Genomic DNA, 12,857 nt, shown 5'->3' on the forward strand with positions numbered 1-12,857 from the left:
TGCAAAAGTATTGAGAAAATACTACGATGACTCACGCTCGATATTTGTTCCTACATTGAACAGCGTGATTAATTTAATTCTATAAAGGAGGTAGAAAGTATCAGCTGCATCAAATTAATCATCTGCGACGTGGCAGCCGTTCTGCAGTTTTTCTTTTTGTCTTTATTCATCGAGGTAAAAAGACGTGTTTACATTACGAAGAAGATAACATTGCGGTTTGACATTTTCATTACTTAATATCTCGATTCTGTGAATAGACTAAGTAGATCCTTTCGGTAAAATAAAGATAAATGAAAATCCTAATGGCAACCTATATATCAAACTGAAGCAGCCAATTTCATAAGAAACTATCACAAATCGTTTCAACGAATGTATTCCAAATTCTTACATTTGAAGTTGCGAGTGTGAAGAGATTGTTGAAGACCAAGTTATTATAAATTACAATTTTGATAACATAAATTACAAGTTTTGGAGAAGATATACAAATTCTTGTATCGAAGAATTACGAAAACAAGCGTTTAAATTCTTGTATCCGAGGTTTCAGAAACGAAAAGGACAAACATTCAAATTCTTATTCGAGATATAAAGATATAAACGATATAAAAATTGTTACATCGAAAGATCGAAAAAATTCATAAGGATTGCAGACAACAAACTCTTCCGATTCTAGCGGTATGACCCATTTTGCAATTTTTTACGGTCAGCTTCTGCACTTCCATACTTTAGAGATAAAGTGACACGATCCAATTACGGATATAGGAAAATTGTTACGTTATCGACGTTGCTGCGATAAAAGTTGTTCGAGTGGTAGACAACTATCGTGAATTTTGAGTCTCTCAAGGTTGAAACGAGATATGTATAACAACGTACAATGTAGCAACCGTCGAGTACTTTCTCGTTGAATTAGTAGAAAGTTCGTGGCATACACGAGCAACGTAAAAAATATGTTGCAAGGTGCCGATACTTGTTTGCTCCCGTTTCGTCTCGATACTTTTGCGTGCGACCAACGCATTTACGATTAGCAAATTGCGCATGAACATCGACGGATTTTTTTTTATTTTTTTATTGCACATTCTCCGAGAGCTGACGCGATTTTCGATCCTATCGAATATTATTTCATGAATTTAACAGTTTTGCAGAGAATTTCTTGTATGCGAACGTAAGAAATTTTTCTCGATATTTCAATTTTCATAATTCACTTCATTCTCACCTTACAACTTTTACATATCGTGTGTTATTTCACTTTGCTTGGCCATTAATTAGCGGGTTAACTTTTCATAGTAAATTTACAGATTTATAACGATGCATCTTTGGGAACTTGAATGATTTTTAATAAAATAGGTATGTGGAAAAAGACTTGTTCTTCTCATCTTCCAATATACATATCAATTTGTTTGGTTGGTGTTTTATACTTTACTTTCCAGCAGTTCCAGTGTCAGATTTGTTAATGAAGCGATATATTATACGTATGAAGTTTCTTCTAAAAAATCTTTGGCACACGCGTTGTCGATGTCGTGTTCTTTCCGTTTGTAAAACTACGTCTCAACAAGAAATGCCTATTAGAGTATTGATTTTTCGCGATACTAGGGCAAAGAGATATCGAGATCGACGATTGTTGTTCGTTTTGTAAGAAATCTAGCATAATAGAAGTATACCATTGCAACGGCTTGTTTCGTGACTCCGGATGTTGCAAGTTTCACTTGGTATCCCGTGGAATGAAAACGTAACAGAACGAGACAGGAACATTCAGCTTTCCGTGAGAAAACTAAACATCGAACTTTCAGACCAGATAAACTCGAAATGCAAGTACCTTTCATATTTCGAGATAAAGGCAGCATCGCAGCGAGTCTAGTAATTTATACGATTTGACGTAAAGTCAAATCGTTCAACCATCTCACGATCCTTTTTATCATATACTTTCCCCCCATTTTTTTTTACTCGTTAAAAATCTGTTAATCGAAACAAAATAATTTCGTTCGACAAAAAAGAGAAAGATTTGCAAAATGCCAAGTCTTGAATTTTTAATCATAAAAAGCTGACAAAAATATACCGATAATGTTTCTGATTATTATTTATTCCCCGAGTTCGTTTAAAAATAGGAAACAAAATAAAATGCAATAACGCTAAAATGGAATTTCTTTTTCGACAAGAGATACGTAGGAATAAATCTTTTTTTTTTTTTTTTTTTTGGAAAAATCAAAGAGCGAAAAGAAGAAAAAATATGTAAAAGTGTTCTACGAGCTATACGCGGTGAAGTAAAAGTAGAAACTGCAAGAGAATTGGACGTTTACTCTTTCAACAACGCCGACCCACTTGCAACGATATTGTTGGCAAAAAACGAAAACCAAAAAAGAATCAAATCTAACGAACAACTCCGCACTCCGATCGAGAGATCAACGCTAAATATTCTCTTTGCACGCATTGTCGGTGGGACGTGGACGTTTTTTCGATACCAAACAGCGGCATTCGGAAATTCGATCGAAAAAAAACCAGAGGCTCACCCGCATATGGACTTTGAATGCTTGTCGCGGAACATTTTATAGTTACAGGAAAATCGGAGCGAGGCGCAGTGAATTCGACGTATTCACTGACCTTTCTATCAAATTTCATTCATTGCAGCGCGACACACCGGCCGCGGTGTGTCGATAGAAATAATTGCTCGAAAAACGTTCCCAACGAGATTCGAGTAAAAGTGTCATATGTAGCTTTAATTTAATATCACGAATTGGCTGATGATTTTAAATACGATTTATCGTATAAAAAGGCTTTAGTGTGTTTTACTCGCTACAAAAGTAAAAATAAATATTTATTTAATATTAAAAGGTTTTGCGTTTTATACGAAGTTTATGAAGGCCAATGATTTCATCAAATAAAAATTGATATTGCTTTCATCGTTATAATTATATTTAAACGTAGTGTTATTCTCATACGAGTTACATTGGCTCGAAATAAATATTGATTTTTCAAATGGATTTCGTTTTTAACTTTCTTTTTGAATATTTGAAAGTTATTTATTACTTGTGATATTTATGAATAAAAAAATGAACGGAAGTAATAGTGAATAATATTAAATTAGACAAAAAAAAAAAAAAAAAAAATGAGAACCAAGTTGAATACTGAACGTTTTAAAGCAGTTTGATTAAATTTATATTTGTTGAAAGAAAAAACAGACCGCGTTTCGTTATATCGCACTTTGAAAGAAACAGAGCAGCATAGTTATTTTAGAAATGGACAATGGACGGAAGTCTTCTGAGCAAAGTACCGCAGAAATGAAGACAACTGTGAAATCTTTTATGATTTTGAAATAACTCGTCCGAAAGATACATTTAATATACAAAAATGTAATATTAAGTTGTAACTGAATTCCGATAAAGTCTATATACCTGCTTATTCTTAGCTTTAGACGATGTATAAAACATTTACAAAGACGAACATATTTACCCACAAAGGAAAGATGTTTGTAGAAAATTGATCCAATAAAAGCGAACTCTTTGTTATGTTACAACCCGGTATACTCATAAATATACACTATCCAGAATAAATATAAATATCCGGATACTTCGATCGGTTCGTAATAAAATTTATTTCTTCTTATTTAATCATTTAAACGGAACTTTTTAATTTGTTTTATAATTCGGAAATTAAAGAACCGGAAGATAAAGAACATGTCGAGCAACGAAATAATCCTACGAGATACGACAATTACAAACGTCAGTTTTCAAAAGTAATTCTAAATAAATTCAACAAAACTATTGTATTATACACTATCAATTACGAAGAATAAAATCACTACAGTTCGATATATCTGCGATTTTGTAGTTGAAATGCAACTTGCGAAAAATGATCAAGTATCCAGCCACGTTTGAACAGTGGCATACATTTACTTGCACATTATATGTTATATGTTGTAGCGTTAAGTACACTATGTCTCGAAAGGGTTAATCAACTTGTCAGATTACGAAGATTCGCTTCAAAGCGAATAATCAAAATTTCCGTAACGTGCTCACATTACGCGATCGTCTACAGACCAACGAGGTCGCGATCTACGCGATATGAATTTGACTCACGTTTTACACGTCCCCTGTTAAGTTAACTCAAACTTTGACACGAAGTTACGCCGATCTCAAGACCGAAATACCAAACTGTCGTGGCGTAACTCCGCGTGTAACTGAAACGGACGTTAGTTCCTCCCCCTTTTGCATACCTTGTAACAATGCTGCGCTGAAATTGCCACGTAATTTGCAACTTCTACGCCCGATACACATTTTCAGTATTTCTCGTCGGATCTGGTTACCGTCACCGACACGCCGCTTCGCCGTCCTGATCACCGCCAAACTGCAACAATTATAGCTTTCTGTTAGCAAAATGGACACGATTAATTTCCCTCGGCTATTCTCAGCGTCTTGATTTTCAGATATGCGAAGCTCCTACGCATTATCGAAAAGTTTCAGAATCATAGATGTTAGAATATAATCTTAAAGTTAAGATTAATAATCTGTGGAAGACACGATGTTTATGTTAAAATAATATTCAGTGATATTTATTAAACAGAACTACAGAACCAAATGTATGTAAGCGAGTGATATAATTAACAACGTATGGAAGAATTGTTGATCGTTGGCCAGTTACTCTCAGACTAGACGTAGGTAGTGACCCATGATCCCTTAAATATTTTGAACCCCACTCTCTATACAGCAACGAGTATGACCTGTGTAAGTGTCCTGTTCAAATGCCTGTGTGGATACCTGTGTAAGAATATTTGTGCCTATGCGTGAAATATCGTTGTATTCCAACAATAGACGAAAGATACGCGTTGTTTATCACCGTTTTTCGAATTTCGGTGTTCTCGAAGTTGAGGTGCTTTGTATTAATTCGTTGTGGACTGAATTCTTTCTGGACTGTTGGAGAAAAATGTTATTTTATCGTCTATTAACGACAGAAACGACAGATTTTCTAATAACGTTTTTGTATAGAATGCAAGGGACTAAAACTGTAAAAATTGTTCGATACGGGGGTGCGATTGCGTGCAGTGAGTAATTACTTTTTATATGAAGTTGTTGACGTTACGTAGATATATGTTTGCTTTTGTTGAACAATATTAGGTTCCCTAATACATAAATGTTTCTTGTTAGGTATCAATAACGATTAAAAAACGATTTAAAAATACAAGAATATACGAACGAATTCTTCGTGTGTTGGGATCATTTTCAGGAATAATTTGGAGAAAGTCAAAATATGTTTCTTCCCTCTCTCTTTTTTTTTTTTAAATACCTAAAGGCTTAATTATCGTTGTTGTCCTCTGGTATATTTTCCACAGTTTACGAGAGATTATCAATTGAAATTTCCATTTACAATCTTATCTCTGGTGGCCACGAATTCATAAAAATTCGCCTCGTATACGAGGTTTTTACAAGTAATTGGAAGTTTAATACAAGATAGAATATCCTTCGGTATAATGATAGTAATAATTTGACTATTATCGTTGGGCTTTAGGATATAACGGCGTCTAGTTACATACTCTCGACTGATCTTCGTAACAAGATATGTGCTTATTTTTAATTCTTCATGCTATATTAATCTCTTTTAACTTGCGGCTTTCGTAGCATTTCACTATGATAAATGTCTGTCGTTACCGTTGTCGCTAATGATATTGTTATTTATTGCGGAATAGAATAGGTATTACGAGAGAATATACATGCAAAGTATCGTAACTTTTAATCCTTTCAAGTAACGCTTAGAATATTCGTTTTACATCGTATACACATCTCATAGAATATATTCTACGTATATATTTACAAATTTTATTTCAATTTCGTGGAATTACTTTCCAAGCATCGCAACATACTAAAATCAAGCCGATCAATCTCGTTCACGATATCAATTTTAAATAATTTTTACGTGAAAAATCCCAACCTGCTAAATTAAATATCCTATTTGTTATTCATAAATTTCTCTTACAAAATATTCTTTCATCCGCGAAAAAATCCACATTACCGTTCAACCATCAACCAGTACGCTGAAAACCCGCAATAAATAACCCCAAGTAGAATCAACCTGCACATCCTCATCCATAAACCTTGCAAACATCCAAATTCCTACCGCAGCCATTCACAATTCGAATTCCTAAACGCCCAAATCGTGTCACCGAAATCCTTTCCGCGAGTCTTTTCCCGCGACGGTTTCCCTTCCCTTTCCCGCCATCGTTTAAGACTTCCTCCGTTCAGGGAGCAGTCCGTAAATACGTCGGCAGAAACGGGCCGTTCGAATGGCGAAAGCTTAAGGTCCCGTGGAACGTTCCTTGGTTGGACTGGCTGTTATTTTTCAGTCCAGTCACCGAGACGCTTCTCTGTTTCTTTCTCTCTCTCTCTCTCTCTCTCTTTCTATCTCTCTTCCCATCTCTCTTCCCGTTCCTCTCTTTCTCTTCCCTTTCTTGTACGGCGCGCCGAAATTTCGGTTGCCACTTTATGGAGCTGTTTTCCTTTCCTTCCTCTCCTTCACGAGGAAAGTTTTCCAGCGGCCCAGCCGGCGTATCTCGACAGGGGGTGGAACAACGTAAAACCAGAACGAAGAAAGATTGGCGCAGGAGGGAGGAAGAGAGAGACAGAGGGACAAGTTTAAGGGTGAGTCGAGGGTGTTAGGGTAGGTTGCGGCACAGTGGAATTCGGTCACTATTTTAATATCGATCCGCCCACCGCGTCTACCAACCCCTTCCTCGTTCCATCCCCCTTTTCTACGCGATTCTGCACACTTGGCTAGCATGCATAAAATGCGACACGTACACGCGTCTCTATAGAGAGGCAAAGGCGTATACACCGTGGTTCTAAATTCGTGGTACGAACCAAGTCAGGAAGATTCTGTGACTCGAAAGAGGACGTTGCGTTGGAAGTTTTATTTGCGAGAAAATCGACTTTCAAAATTTGTCGAATGCACGTGTATTTCACTAATCTTCGACTGGATAAGAATGGACGATCGGCAGCGGGTTACTCTATTTACATGCGAAAAGAAGTCGAAACTGTAGAATAACATTTTCTGCTTTAATACGTTCGATGCGGAGTCGATATTTGTTTCGAGAGGGGAAACTCTTCAGCGACAATGTAGATATATTTATCGATAAATCTTTTTTATCTTTCGTTTGTAATATTTCCCAGCAGTCTAACGTGCCTTCTAGCTATGTTTTAGATAAGAGAAAGTACACGATTTTTTCCAATTTTTTTACGTCAAAGAAGGTACTAATCGTGGAAATCCTGACAAGAGAAAATAGAGTTGGGACGTAAGTATCAGGAAAAACTTAGCTCGGTACACTCGTACACGCAAATATTAGGCAAATTTTCAAATCGTGCTTTCTCGAAAATGAGGCTTCAGACAAAAAAATGTAAGTCTACATTTCCGCCTTATTTTCACTAGTAGAATTTTGGAAATTAGACAAATTCGCTACACTCGATAAGTTTTCAAACTCGATTTTCCTCTTATTCTTAGTCACGTCATCTCGACTTCGCTTGGACTACGAATTTAGAATCACGGTGTATACACGGTGTGAACGAATGTACGTAGAACGTACATATATGTGTGTGGAAATTCGTATACGTGTAGACGACGTAAGCGACGCGTAAGCAAGCTCGGTTCTACGGAGAAGTTCCGTTCGGTTTCACCGGTTTTCTGTGCGACGCGATACGCGCTGTGACCGCATCGATGGCCCCTCGGCGCTGTTACGGAAACGATAATTCCGGATACGGGACGGAATCGTCGATCGATTCCGACGTGATTCTTTCGAAAGGAACGAACCGGGTTTATGGTTCTTCCAGGCGACGCAAGAAGCAGGTCAATAGTATTAATTTTTAATGGTCCGTTTGGTATTGTTAAACGACATATTCTAATTGCTTCGGGTTGTTTTAGTTTACAATTTCGTCGATTATATATTTGCCTTTTTCGTATTAAACGTTAAATCGCGAGCCTGTGAGTACTCTCGTTTTAACTGATCATAAAAATATATTAATCGCGACTGAAGCTTTTCGACGAAACAACAGAATCAAAATTATTATGATAAAATAGGAACAAGTACCACAAAGTTGTGTTATTTTTCATACAATGTTATCAAATGTTAAATATTTTTGCGATTGAATTTCGTTTGACAGAAATTACTAGCGACGAGAGTAATAATCGTCAATAGAAATTGTCAAAACTAATACGTTCTTAGAAATGTTTAATGGCAAATTACTCGTCAGTATCTAGTAATCTTCATGAATTCCCAGAATAACTACTTTCGGAACAGTAGTTCATTCTTCTTCTCTAAAGGCACCCTTCTTATCTAAATTTCCCACCGGGAAAGTGGAAGTAAATCCCTCGAGGAAAACACATGTAGATGCACGTTTGTTTCCATCATAATACTTTTAAAAAATAGTCGTGTCCATCATTGTTCATAGCTGAGTACTAATATCACGGTAAAGAATTTCTTGTTTGCTTGTGAACGATATTCACAAAATATTTTTACATTCGTAGAGAACCAAATCCGTTTGTAGTTTTATATAACTAAATTAATTCTGTCTTTCCCATAGTGCCATTTCACATTTCTATTCTTGCTTGATGCTACGATGGCAGGTACCTTAACTTTTCGTTTCTTTAATTTTTAAACTACCAAATGAAAAGAAATATTTTATTGCAAATAGTAAATATGTATGTATATCATAATTTTTAATATTAAGTGAAATTGTTTCAAATATAACGATGCCTAATTGTACGTATCTTCTTAAATAATGTGATTTTCATACGTGTTGTTACATCGATAAACATTTGTTCGAAATCTTCCGGAATTCAAAACGATATTCGATAAGAAGAAGATTAGAAATTAATAGTTTAGTCATTTCCATATTTCACTTTTTTTTTTTTTCATACTGAAATTGCAATAAATGCCAGCGTACGAGCATTTGCACCGACATTTACGTTCCACTACAATTTACGACAAAGTACAAATAAAACAAAATTCCACGCTATTTCCAATGTTCCACCTAAAACCATTGAATCTTTTCAAGCGAAACGTTGGACCTTCTTTCTTAAAGTATGCAAAATAATTTTTCTATCTTAAATGCCATGGCGTATCACGTAAAACGCAGCCGTATAGCGAGATCGGGTTGCACGATGTTTATAGTAGAAAGTAACTAATGATTCTCGCAAGAGAAGCGGATCTACGAGCTGTAAAACCTTTACGCTTGCTTTGCAGGCCAAGCCGGCAACTCTTTACATCGCGATAATCATTAGAACGTATTACCAAGAATACTAACGAGCGTATTCTCTTCTCTAAATCCTCAAAAACGGGACTCTACGCGACAAACTTGCCTTCATCCTGCCACCTCCACCTTCCTCAAAAGATCTTTCCTCTCGACGAGATATATTAGCTTTCAAACGAAAATTTTTCCGCATTTCAATCAACGAACCAAGCGCTCGTCTAATTAACCGTTTACTTTTGATTAGTGGCAACGAGAACATTCAAAATTCTGTATCAAGTTCTGTAACGTTTAATTGTAAATTCTTTCAGATTTCAAGCAACAAACCGTGTGCTCGACCAATTAACCGTTTACGTTGTTTGCAATCAATGACAATGCGAATTGTTGATATAACGCAATTCTGAATTAACTTGCAAATGTAAATTCTTTTAGATATTCAATAATAATCTGTGTAATTCCATTATGTTTAAAATGAAAATTCCTTCAGATTTCAAGTAACAGTCTGCGTAATCTGAATGCAGTGCCCCTAATTAACCATCGATGTCGTTTTCGATCAATGAAAATGGTAATAATTTGTAATTATATAAAAAGCAACTTTCTGCTGACGATATCTGTTGATTGATTCCCCGCTGGAATGAAAATTTTGTGGTGTAAACGATCGCAAGCGACGAATCATGCGAGAGAACGATATTATGGTAATGATCGATGGAATAAATAATGAATAAACGATAAATAATAATATTACACATTGACAAAAAAGGACGAATGAAGAAAATTTATAGTTCAGGATATGCTGTTTATTAGTTTTAAATTCGTAGTTGTGAGTTTTAGTTTGATATTTCTGTTGATACGTATTGAAGTAAATAAATTTAGCTGAATCGAAACAGCGAAGAATGAAACATAGAGTTGGAACTTTGATTATACTTTGTTGGAAATCTTTCATTATTAATAAAAAAAGACGAATAATTTTTGATTTACATATGTATCAAATCTATTTGTTTTCAACGGAATCTAACTGCCAATTATACTAAAAATTGTAATCTTCTTAATAACATTAATTCATTTACGTATTTTATTTATTTATACACGAGAAATATTTAATGAAAAAGTTGTATAAAAAATCTTGATACTACCGTAACGATATAACATTATTTTACTACGTAAAAGTATTCTGCCAAAGTAGATTACAATAGAGTTCTAACGACTCGAGCAAACATTAGGAGCCATAGGCGTTCTCCATTTTTTCCCACAAGGTAGGAGAATTAAAATTATACGAAAATAAAACGAAACAAAGAACCAAGAGGAAAAGAAAAAAGAAAAACAAATGAGAATGGTAAAAAAAAAAAAAAAAAGAGCACGCTCGTAAAAGTACAGCGAAGCAGTGATCGCGAGTAAGCGGTTGAATCGTAAAACCACGGTGCATGCAAAATGAAATCATGAGCTAAAGCGGCGGTTACACCTTCGGGACATAATGCTTCGAAGAATTAAAAATTACCACGAGTACTGTAGAAAAATGCAAAAAATAAAAAATAACATGGTTGGCCTGTGCAGCTCCTCGCGCAACTTATAAATTTTAATCGATGTACCATCGAGTGTTACTCGCTCATTAATTAGCTTATCCGTAGATGGACAAGCAGAAAGGGGAAATGGTCCGAACCCCTATCAATTTTTATGTATAAAATGAAGCAATTCCATCGTCTCGAGACGCATACACGTTTTATTATAATTTTCGAGTAGAATGCTACAAGATGTTCGTTTTAATGGCTGCAAATGGTAGATGTGGAACTTAATTCGTTAGCAACCTTGTCTTATAAAATCTGGGCTGTCACGCTCGAGAGCTCTAATTAGAATCGTTATTATTCCCCTTCGGTGCTACCGGCTATCATTCATTTGCTAACTTAGTCGAGCAAAAGAGGAAAACGAAACGAAAACGATGGAAAGGGATATCTACTTTTTGTTTCGGGGAACATCGATTGCTCGTCGTTTCTGAATTAAAGTATTACAGATAGTAAAGTGGCTCGTAATAGTTCCATCGATGAGAAAAGCTTTTTCTTTGCTTAAAGGTTTGTTTTGTGTCATTGGCGACACCAACCGTTTATCGATGTTGTTAATAATTAACAGATTACGAATGTTTATGCGATATACTTTTACGATATATAGTTGGAGAAAGAGAATATATATGGAGAGCTTTAACCATTAAATTCTGTATTTTCATTGTTGTATTGTTTACAATTCAGCTTTCTGTTTACGATTTTATTTTCTAAAATTCTAGAATTCTTATAACATGCCGCGTGCCTCTATAATTCGCAAAATTCTCAAGAACCTTGCGAACCAATAAATCCTGCCTTTCGCCTTCCTTCTTTTCGTATAATTTCTCAAAATACGTTGAAGATCTAACACATCCTACTTTCATTTTTCCCAAAGTCGCCCAAAAATGCGTAAAACCTGCCTCGATGTTTTACAAAAATCCCGCAAATTCTTAAGAACTTGAAATCTTACAAACTCGCGAAATCAATCTTCTTCCTTCGCCGTCGACAAAATTCCGGGAAACTGGAAAAAATCTTACAAACCTTCGAAACCTGTATCTTTTAGAAAATCCAGAAACCGTCTCTCTGAAACTATCCCACGGCAAGTACGTAATTAGAATATTTGTAACATCGGTAGGGATGATACGATTTTCCGGATGCGCGATCGGGCGTCGCGGCGCACAGCTCGCCGTTCATTCCCATCGTGATAATCGTGGTCCGCGGAACAGCGGCGGCACACACCGGTCGAATAGGTAGGAAAAGTCGCATGTTAAGCCTGATAAACGAAACATAAAAGCACGGAGGTGGCCGAATGGGTGGAGGAAAGGGCGGAGAGGTTTGGCGGCGGCGGCGGCGGTGGTTGAAGGGTGGTCGTAGTCGAGTCACACACAGAGTAGCTGTTGTATATCCAACACTCTTCCTTGTCTCTACCATATCTGTATCCCTGCTATACGTATATATGGTAGCTGGTAAAGCTAAACCAGCCTAGACGGTGGTAGGATGGCTGTTGGCGTGAGCTTGCAACGCACGTACATACATACACATAGGCGCATAGTAGTGGCAAAACGCGGAGGGCCGCGTGTGCCAGTGCCTGGCCGTCGACTAACTTTTTCTTTCTTTTTGCCCGGCCCGATCGATACCGACGACTTATTTTGGATTATTTTCAGCGCGGGCAGAGTGTGCGCGCCTTTTCTCGGCAAAAAAATGGGAATTCGCGCGGACCGGTGCATGGCTTTCTGGTAAATTTTGCTGCGACCGACGTTCTCCAATGAGCACGACACGAAAAAACGTATTAGAGCGTGTAACCGGCAATTTTTGTTGCGCCGTCGCCGTCGAGAAAAAAAGGAGCACCGGTATACTCTGTGTGCCATCGGTCGACGGAGCGGCGCCATTCTCGAGATTATGTAAAAAATGCGGGACCAGCATTGTGCCATTAGACACCGCTGTCCAATGAAACGCTGTAAACTGTTCCCCGTGTCCTGCTCTTTCGCTTTTTCTCTTCTTCCGTTCCACTCCCTTTCTCTCTTCTTCCTCGTAGCTTTTTCCTTTTTTCTATTTCCACTCTCTCGTTCCCTCCGCCGAAAAGCGCGTAGCCGCGTAAATGCCGCGGCAT

The 12,857-nt window shown here is 36.8% G+C and overlaps 1 protein-coding gene and 1 long non-coding RNA gene across 8 annotated transcripts in view; one reads left to right on the plus strand and one right to left on the minus strand.

The window, feature by feature from the left end:
• LOC139989699 (uncharacterized) overlaps positions 1-12,857 on the plus strand; it is a 112,479-nt gene that overhangs the window by 85,924 nt on the left and 13,698 nt on the right. The window lies entirely within an intron of this gene.
• LOC139989700 (uncharacterized) overlaps positions 1-12,857 on the minus strand; it is a 185,053-nt gene that overhangs the window by 75,088 nt on the left and 97,108 nt on the right. For all 5 annotated transcript variants that reach the window (XR_011800383.1, XR_011800382.1, XR_011800384.1 and 2 more), the window contains exon 3: positions 4,205-4,335. This is a non-coding gene — a long non-coding RNA (uncharacterized lncRNA). The remainder of the gene's footprint in view (positions 1-4,204; positions 4,336-12,857) is intronic.

The sequence above is a fragment of the Bombus fervidus genome, chromosome 8 (assembly GCF_041682495.2).
Source record: "Bombus fervidus isolate BK054 chromosome 8, iyBomFerv1, whole genome shotgun sequence".
Classification (NCBI taxonomy): Eukaryota; Metazoa; Arthropoda; class Insecta; order Hymenoptera; family Apidae; genus Bombus; species Bombus fervidus.